The sequence below is a fragment of the Panulirus ornatus genome, chromosome 24 (genome assembly GCF_036320965.1).
Source record: "Panulirus ornatus isolate Po-2019 chromosome 24, ASM3632096v1, whole genome shotgun sequence".
Classification (NCBI taxonomy): Eukaryota; Metazoa; Arthropoda; class Malacostraca; order Decapoda; family Palinuridae; genus Panulirus; species Panulirus ornatus.
Genome location: NC_092247.1, coordinates 8980967 through 8991489, shown reverse-complemented (window position 1 = coordinate 8991489; position 10523 = coordinate 8980967). Strand labels below are relative to the sequence as shown.

The window sequence follows — 10523 nt, the reverse complement described above, 5'->3', positions numbered from 1 at the left end:
GTTTAATAACGAAGCATCGCCACCAGCTACGCCCACCAATGACAGACAACATCCACCCTACTGTAACATTAGCTGCACTCCGACTCCCACACTGCACCAGCATCACGAAGCATCATCGCTCATTACCAAACGTCATCCATCCTTCTCCTGTATCAAAGAAGGGCCGGCTGGCGTCCCAGGAGGCGTGGCTAGGGTGCCTGGCAGCGAATCATGCCACCATCAGTTAGTGTCAGGAGGACTCTGCGGGGACACAACATGTGTTCGAGGAGTCTGAACCGATTGTAAGAGGGCGGTGAAGCAGCAGACGACATCGGCTTCTCTGAGAGGCAAGAAACCTCCGGTCTCTCGATGAGGTAGGATTACGATCTTGTAATTCTTGAATATCTTGCCTACAAGGAAGCTGTCAGGTTAGGCAAGATGTTAATACATGAACCCACTATTCTAGAAAGATAATCTGGTGAGGAAACCTTAATAGGTCATGGTGTACGTGAGGTAAGTGTCGGGTCTTGGTCAGAATCTTATGTTTCATATCACTCTGGGGCGCCACCAATGGGTGGAGTCCATCTACCTACCGGCGGGTCTGGACCCCACCTCTTGTCCTTCAAGTCAACCATTCATTGTGGTCGTTTCTTATGTCTCGTGCTGCCATAGTATTGATAATTATAGTAATGGTAATAATAATAATAATGATGATGATAATGATAATAATAATAATAGTGATAATGATAATAGTAATAATAATAATAATAATAATGATAATAATAATAATAATAATAATAATAATAATGATAATAATAATAATAATAATGATGATAATAATAATAATAACAACAATAATGATAGAACTCATAATCTACATAAGCTCTCTCTCTCTCTCTCTCTCTCTCTCTCTCTCTCTCTCTCTCTCTCTCTCTCTCTCTCTCTCTCTCTCTCTCTCTCTCTCTCTCTCTCTCTCTCTCTCTCAGAATATGAAAGACTACTTTTCCACTTTTCCAATTCCTTTTTCAAGGAACTACTCCTTTGTTCGCTGTAAGGGGCACCTTTTTCATCATAAATGTCCAGAGCTTTTTTAAACTTTCAAGCCAAATTACTACTTTCGCTAAGCTCTGTACTCTCGCCAGATGGGCGTGGGAAGATGGAGGCATCATTAATAATTCCAAAATTTATATATGTTGTGTTGCACCTCACAACCTTCACACCAAGTATCGCTTTCTGTTTAACAACTACAACACTCCCAGACCAAGAATAGGCGAAGTTACCATGATATTAAGAAGTGTCATTAGCACTAATATACGAAATGTAGGGGAAATGATTATTGACCCTCTAATTTAGGTGGTACGATCCTTGAGTTCGATGATACGATCCCTGTGCACGACAGTACGATCCCTGAGCACGACAGTACGATCCCTGAGCACGACAGTACGATCCCCGGGCACAAATGTACGATCATTGTGCAATATGGAACGGTTTTAGGGTATCGCAGTTTGACGTAACCTTTGACTTGACCCTTAAAGGTCAGGTCAAAGTGCAAGGTCATCGTCCCCAAGGGACGCATCGTCGTATATCGTACCGTCTTGCTGTTGTGTAATCCGTCGTGTTTGCAGAACTAAGAATTAAATTCGAGTCCAATTTTTACCCTCATTCATCTGCTTCTTTAAGATCCCGAGGGATATAAAAAGACGTAGAATTTTGATGACTGGAGTCTTCACATGGATCTCCCACATAAAATGCTTATCTTATTGGAAAAGATTCAGTCGTATTTTTTCAAACTTAATCATAAAAGGAAAATGTCCCACCATATCAGGAATATGTAGGAGGGGGGACTGGAGGGGTCTGGCGGGTTTGAGACCCGGGTCGTGGATGGGAAAAGCTGTGACGGGTTCGAATCCCGGCCGACTGAAAGGAATCAAGGTTTTACATCATGCATAGATTGTCTGTCTATCAGATTACAGCATTTTCTTTTTCCAAATTTTGTCTCATTATAATGATGAATACATACTTATTGAGAGAGCAGACTAGAGAGCTAATTCAGAAATGAATCGATGAAGGAATCAATAGGAAATAATGATACAAATGAATTACAGTGATAATAATAAGGCATCAATGAAATTAGAGTGGTCCACCATTAATGAAAAATTACATCAATTAGTAAAAAAAAAACTATTTTCAGAATACTAATTTTTTTCGTATATCTAATTGCTTCTCGCATCTTCGCGAGGTAGCGTCAGGAACAAACGAACAATGGCCCATTAAAGAATGAAGACAAAGGGTACTTAATCAACAATTAAACAACATCATATATTTCAAACTTTTAATATTCAACAAAGGCAAAATTATGCACTATAAGAGAAAAAAATAGCAGTATACGAAAAAAGCAATATATATAGTTTTATGTAATGCAATATAATACGTTAGTGAAAGTGTTACAAAAACGTATGTATAGTAGATGAAGCGTGTTCCAATGTGACAGAACTATCCAATATAAACAAATAACTGTAAAAAAAGGAAACACACACAACATAGATTCTGGAGGAGTCTCGACAGACATGAAGCTCATTTACTGGTATGAAACATCTTAGCAACATCACCAGACTGCCATGGGCTGAACATACACAGGTGTATTGCTGTTAATGGGGAAACAGGATTCTTCCAGTTGATTGTTTTCTCTCTCTCTCTCTCTCTCTCTCTCTCTCTCTCTCTCTCTCTCTCTCTCTCTCTCTCTCTCTCTCTCTCTCTCTCTCTCTCTCTCTCTCTCTCTCTCTCCTGCGGGAGTCGCTTCATCTTGTTCCCATACTCAGCACTCAAGACACTTCCCTCTCCACAGACCTCTTTCCTTGGTCCTTCTCTACACCCTCAACCTCCTCTTTCACTTCCTCCCTCATCTTCTCTTCCCCATATCCTCCAACACCTCCTCCTCCTCCCCCCTCCTCCTCCTCCACATCCTCCTTGAGCACCTTGTCGAGTCATGTGAGTGGCTAGGCAAAAGCGGCGTCTTCACAACCAAAGAAATTAACACATCATCGTGGAAACGAACCGAATGCTACATCACCGGCCATTGTGGCCGCAGAATACCCACACACCTCCACGATTCAAAGACCTATTGAGAAGGGAGAGCCATTCTTGAGGTTCTTTTTTTTTTCTCTCTCTCTCTCTTTTCTTCTCCTCCTCCTTAGTGGGGGAATGTTAAGAGGTGTTGTCAAGATTACTGAGTGGTGTGTGTGCGTATGCGTGTGTGTGTGTGTGTGTGTGTGTGTGTGTGTGTGTGTGTGTGTGTGTGTGTGTGTGTGTGTATTAAAAGTGACATATGGTTCCTCGGACGATTACTATTCAATGGTATGAACGACCTTCTTTAGAAGACACTGCGCTGTATTTAACACAAGGGTACCATTTTACGCAGATAGTCATGTGTGACATCATTAAAAAAAAGAAACGTAATGCCGTGATCAGACTAGAGGTAAAGAGTTGTAAATCAGAATTCTAGGCATGGTGGACTTTGCTTACGGTCTGTAGAACATTACGAAGGACACAGTTTTTGTACTGTGAGACAGCGCCACACAGCGGGCATAGCCCAGGGAATGGTGCCAGACGACACCGAAAGAACAGTGTTGGGGAGATGATGAAGCTGGAACAAAATGGGCTCACCAGCATTTTCCCGATGTAGGTAAAATCATCTCTATTACACCGCCTGGAAAGATACACATAAACCCATTCATACGCATGATTCTCTTACGAATGCACCACAGATCTATACTTGTAGTAACACACATCCCTTCACTCGAATACCACATACACACGCACCTCAAGTAACCTGTTACTCACAAGTATCATTATCATCATTATTATATCATTATTATTATTATTATTATTATTATTATTATTATTATTATTATTATTATCATTATCATTATTATTATTATTATTATCATTATTATTACTTTCTTTCTTCTTTCTTTCAAACTATTCGCCATTTCCCGCATTAGCGAGGTAGCGTTAAGAACAGAGGACTGGGCCTTTGAGGGAATACCCTCACCTGGCCCAATTCTCTGTTCCTTCTTTTGGAAAATTAAAAAAAACCGAGAGGGGAGGATTTCCAGCCCCCCGCTCCCTCCCCTTTTAGTCGCCTTCTACGACACGCAGGGAATACGTGGGAAGTACTCTTAATCCCCTATCCCCTATTATCATTATTATCGTTATTATCATCATTATTACTTTTATTATTATTATCATTATTATAATCATCATCATTATTATTATTATTATTATTATTATTATTATTATTATTATTATTATTATTATTATTATTATCATTATTATCATTATCATTATCATTATGATATTAGTAATAATTATCATAGTTATCATTGAAGTATTATATTTGCACCACAGAAACTCTCCACACGAATACGCTATTGCGCTCCTTCGCACGAAAGCCATCGGCACTTATATACATACATAACACACACATCCATATACACAACTACGTCACAAACGCACATACGACCACTACTGTAAAGGTCAAATGCCAAGAGAATTCTTGAGAAATAAAGTGGATCAGGAAACGAAAAATGTCTAGATATAAAGAAGTAAATCATTGTTACGTTGGAAAGATGTAATCACAAGGAAGAAACTGCCTGCAATACCATTCTTAGAAGACGTATGGCCAATATATCACAGAGCAGCGCAGCGCTGGGATTATATGTCAGCCTTGACTGTTGCATTGCACTTCTTGAAACTACTGTATTCTTGGTACATCTTCAGATATCGACACAGAAAGACGCCTGCCGGAGGAAGGTCACAGAGAGTAAGATTGTGGTGGCAAAAGGACGCCACTGCCTTTCAGTGTGGGGTAAAGTACGTCTGTCGTGAGGTATGTATTAAGTTGAAGTATCTAGATGTCAAGTTAACAGTTGTGGTGTTCGAGACGAAGGTGGCAACATGCACGAGGCTAAAGTAACCTCAAAGATGGACCTCAATATAGCAAATACACCATGATCCAACTCGGCCAAATACTTCACACACCATGATCCTCCGATCCCATAACTCACACACAATAAAACTCTTCACATACTATTGTTTCCACAGACCGTGACCTCCACATAGCACATTCCCACACCCATATGACCCTCCACACCCACACCAGCTCACATGCCATGAGCCCCCACATACTACCGTCCTTCAAGCTCCATACTATAACTATTTGCACCTGACTAGTCTTCACAGATCATGTCTTCTACACATCACAACCCTTCACCACGTCCCTCCTCACACTATCACTACCACACAAAACAAACCCTCACACACACAATGGTTATTCATGGCTCAAGACACATCCCATATAACGACCCTTCACACACCATCAGTTTTCAAGTATCTTGACCTCCTTCACACAGTGTTCACCAATGCTCAGAGAGAACTCAATTACTATCATAGTTCATTCTCTTAGTCAATTATTGTTATCATATCTCATTCCTAATATCATATATTTCTTACCGTTCATTTTTTCGTTCGTAGGCAATTTTTTGTACCAGACGCCTCCCAATGTTCATTTGAGAGCTTTGCTATTGTTTTGTTAAGCGAGATGGAGGTACGAAAGTGCAAGTCAAACGCTCTACCTTGTTAAGGGCGTGTCAGCAGGCAGAGCTGTGGTTTAATTACCCTTAACAAGCTGTCGTTACCCGGGAGAGTAACACACACTACGAACCCCCACATTCCATGACCATCCACAGACCATGATCACACGCCAGAAGCCTTCACACGCTACTGTTCCTCACACAACAGGATCTCCCCCCACCTACCATCACACACACACACACACACACACACACACACACACACACACACACACACACACACACATGACCCTTCACATAACCTTCCTCCAACCAAAGACCTTCCAGCCACCATGACATTAGATGGCCCTCAGCTTCATCTGTCTGGTGCTATGAACCCTCACATACCTTGACACCTAAGCATGTCACCTCCCAGTCACCACTCTCCCCATAGCATAGCGCTACTCTCACTATGACCTTATCCATATCACTTCTCTCACTTTGACCTCCACTGTGACCCTCCACATGGCACTGCTCTCACCGTGACCCTCCATATGACCTCCACGCACCATGACCACACTCGACATACTCGGTTTAACGTGAGTCTGTGTCTGGTCATTAGAGGCAAACGGGCCAAGTTACGGGATTAACATGCTCTGTCAGGCCGGACTCCCGCCTGACACTAGAAGTAATGAAGCCTCACTGGAGGAGAGGCATGGCTTCCTCTATCAAGGTTCACTTAGTTGGATCAGAAGAAATAGATTCAGTTTATCAATATATTTCAGAAAATATCTTTTTTCTCAAGTTTTTCCCTTTTTGCAGTTTGAACTTTCCATTGAAAATTGTTATGGATACCTTGTTAGGTTTACAGTTATCCCCCTTATAACGTCTACAGTCATTCCCGGTAACTGTATCTTGTTTTGGCTCTAATCATTGTCAGCAGGGAATAACTGCGTCTTTTAGTTGTGTCGCTGTTAATCGCGTGCACTCATGAAAGACAGGCGTTCATGGGTTCGCCAGACTACGTCCCCAGCAGTGGGGTTCTGCCTGGCGTCCCGGTGACAGGTTACTCAATGGCTAGTAAGGATGATTGGCGGCCCCTTGGTTGTTCCAGGATGTACACACACTGCTGATCCGGGCGGAGATGTGGCCATGAGCGAGCCACACTCACTGTGCCACGAATTCTCTTCAGCGAAGAAATGTTGGACATACATCATTAGATTTCTCTCTCTCTCTCTCTCTCTCTCTCTCTCTCTCTCTCTCTATATATATATATATATATATATATATATATATATATATATATATATATATATATATATATATATGTCCATGAAGAAGGTACTAATGTTCGTTATGGTAGTCTGCCTCGTGTGGGAGGCCGGACGCGTCAGAGAGGGAAAAGCAGCCATGGATTATCTGGTAAACTGTCACCTCTATAAGGTCATGGAGGCCGTAATCCTTTTTTTATGGGTAGCAAGGGCGGGGGAAGGGGGGCGGGGGGGGGGGGCGAGGATCGATGGCAGAGGAGCAATGGTAGTTCATGGTGGCATACAACTCCCGCGACGTTCTCTCTCTCTCTCTCTCTCTCTCTCTCTCTCTCTCTCTCACACACACACACACACACACACACATCCGCCAGCCAAACACAAATCTTGCGACAGCCCTTCCAAAGAGCCCTGTGTAATTACTACATTATTAAAGTTAATTACACCCAGAACTTAATGTCATTATGCATCACGAGTATTAACAAGGAAGTAACCTTGAGAGAGAGTCTCCATTTCTGTAAGGTCAGTGAAGCGCCTTCGTCTCCTCCCTCTGCCTGCGTTCCTGCTTTCAATTTCGTCCTCCAGTGGACAGTTGGCCAGAGGAAAATCTCGCGTCATTAATCCAGCCAGCAGATGCTGAAACCTTCAGTCTGAGTCTAATTATTGACTTCCTGCCCTTGCTACTCCGGGGGAGGAAGGCGGTGTGGGAGGGGGAGGAGGCGGCTTGGTGAGGGAGCATGAGTTGGGAGTGGGAGGGGAGAGGAAAAGGTGATACGGGTCACCTGGATATCGGGGGGGAGGGTGACTGGGGTTGGGAGAGAATGATGAATGAAATACCGTCCACCATTTTCTGTTTGGTGTCACGTCAGTCCCCCATGATTGTTGCTAGTTCGTCTGTACTTCTGATAATACATTTTTTAATCATCTGTGGTACATCAAAAACGGTGATGAAAATAACGCTAATGACGATAGAAAAGAGCAAGAAAGACGTGAGACTCCAGTGTAGTTTATGCTCAAAAATCTACTTAGCTTCAGACGCGATGGAGAACCTTTTCTCTCTCTCTCTCTCTCTCTCTCTCTCTCTCTCTCTCTCTCTCTCTCTCTCTCTCTCTCTCTGGCCACAGGACAGGAAGGTGGAAACAATGGTGGACGTACAGGTAATGACACGGTCGCCATTTTCCTTCTCCCCTTTGTATATATATATATATATATATATATATATATATATATATATATATATATATATATATATATATATATATATATGGATTATTGATATTAATGCATACACGTATAAAGAATTGGATACACAATATACTAAATCTCAATTATCATAACAACTTTAGCATCTATTGCGTTAGTTTCACAACACAACGGGATGTTCGACTCGTTTGAGCGAACTGTGGAAGACAACCGACCTATACACTACTCACTTACTGCACCTGGAGACAACAGGACTTCACGTGAGCAGATCCTCAGCCCACGAGTGGAATGTAAGCACTTCTGCCACAACTACAACAACATTAGAGCGAAGAAACTTGATATTAAAGATAAAAAATTAATTTGTATCGTATATCAAAATGTTTACAGAATGTTACGTTGAAATTATATAGTATTGCTAGTTGTATCAGAAGCAGACATCCCGGGTCAAGACTTCATGAGAGAAAAATAGATATTAAGATTGGAAAAAACGTAATTAAAGTCGACGTGTTGTTCACATCCTTCCTCCATTACCGGTGAGGGCCTCAGTAAGGGGCAGTATTGCCAGCGTTCTCATGTCGAATTCAGATCTGCAAGGAGAAACGAGTTATATCAGTATAATGTATTGTGTATGATAAGACTAATATCATATCAAAAGAAATCTTATGGGGTTGAATCAACAACATACGCATAAGAGAAATAAAAGAAATGGTGTACTATAAAGAAAATGTTAGAATTTGAGTATGCAGGTTTTGCTGTGGTTGGTAGCACTGTGTGAGTCACAGGGGGCGGACACATGTGCGGTTTGCGGTACCGTTCGACCCCCTCTGGTTTTTGGGTTACGTTGAAAAATGACGTACAGACCGACTGAAGAGAGGGAGAGAGAGAGAGACAGAGAGAGGGAGACGTTGGGAGAAAGAGAGAGAGAGAGAGTGAGTGAGTGAGAGTGATAAATTAGGCACAGAACGGACACTTGATAAATGACAGGGTAAAAAAGTAGACCCTTCGGTATCTCCTCTTGGCCTGCCAAAGGAAAAAGTTGTTTTAGTTATCTTACAGAAGGCGTTAGGGTTGGGAAAGTATGATGGCCATCGGGCTTTCCCAGCACCACTACGGTCCCGGTTTGATAACAGTGTCAACACCATTAATGCTATACTGAAGCTGTGGATACCTGTAGCAACAACTTCCTCTTAATGGTGCAGGGTGGAGGGTGTAGTCAGTGTGCAACTATACCATCGCTGGGTTTCATAATTCGTCTGTTTTGTCACGTACATCATGGATTCTGGCTTACTGACCTTTACCTCCTGATTGCTATTGAAATCCAATGACATTTGGACATACATGGTTTTGAAATCTATTGATATAATGACAAGAATGTTGGTAATTTTCCAATGCCTAGCTGTAGCGAGGAATATCTTTACTGGAGCATTGAAGAAGTGGCAAGTAAGACGCATATTTTCAGAGCATTGTATCACATCCATTCGCAATAACACACACCTTAAGGTCACCTTTGATTTCTCTGACAACTGCCAAACTTGGTACTAGTGATTAGATAAGTTCATCAAGAACATTCATAACTGCGCGAAGAACGGTGAAGGCCACACCTCACCCCAAAAAGGAGGTGCAGTTCCTGCATCTCTTCGTTATCAAATATTCCGTCAGTATAGGTTGCGTGTCCTCCACTGATCCAAAATTCATGCGTGTTGGCCAGAATTATCACAGGAATTTCCGTGGCCATCACTTATTTCCCAACTGTTTTACAAGGCAGGTTTTTGGCTCCAGACTTATCCTCCGCATTATTCAGAAGCAATTTCATGCAGCCTAGTTAGCCTTAACTTCATTTACTAGCAATTTTTGACGTTTGCTGAGCTCCAGCTTAATTTACCAGCATATTTTGGATACTGAATAAGCTTTAGCGTTGGCTACCCACACTTTTTAGCGTTTGCTTAGATTTAGCCTCATTTACATACGCTTTTCTGGCGTCTACTAAGCTTTAGCTTTATTTACCAGCAACATTTTGGTGTGTAATTAGCTTTAGCTTTTTCTGATGACGATTTTGTCGCTTTTACTCATTTCTATTTCAACAATCCTCAGTTGTTTTTTCTTTGGCTTCTGTTTACATCATGCTTACCTTGTCGTTGCCTTTAATTCGTCCATATCTATTCATCCTCATCTTCATAACTTTCACTTTCCTCATCACCATTAGTCAGTAGCGTCTTTGACTTTACTGAGGTGCAGGACGATTTATCGGCTCTTCCTTGGCTCTTACTTATTTTCAGTCTTTCTTATCATCGGTCTCTGGATTCTTACTTGGTTCTTGATTCTTACTTATTTCTAGTTTGTTTATCAGCAGTTTCTCGACTTTTACTTATTTTTGGTCTTTATCAGTGATTTTTTTGCTATAGCTTATTTTTTTCCTTTTCATCTTAGCTCTGCGTATAGTATCTCTTAGCATGACAGTCTTATACTGAAACGAAAAAGAAATAAAAACAACGAAAATATAGGA

General features: G+C 41.6%; 1 long non-coding RNA gene across 1 annotated transcript in view; it reads left to right on the top strand.

The window, feature by feature from the left end:
• The first annotated feature begins 206 nt into the window (after positions 1 to 206).
• The window catches only part of LOC139756978 (uncharacterized), a 30553-nt gene continuing 20236 nt past the window's right edge, over positions 207 to 10523 (top strand). Inside the window, exon 1 of the long non-coding RNA XR_011714473.1 lies at positions 207 to 353. This is a non-coding gene — a long non-coding RNA (uncharacterized lncRNA). The remainder of the gene's footprint in view (positions 354 to 10523) is intronic.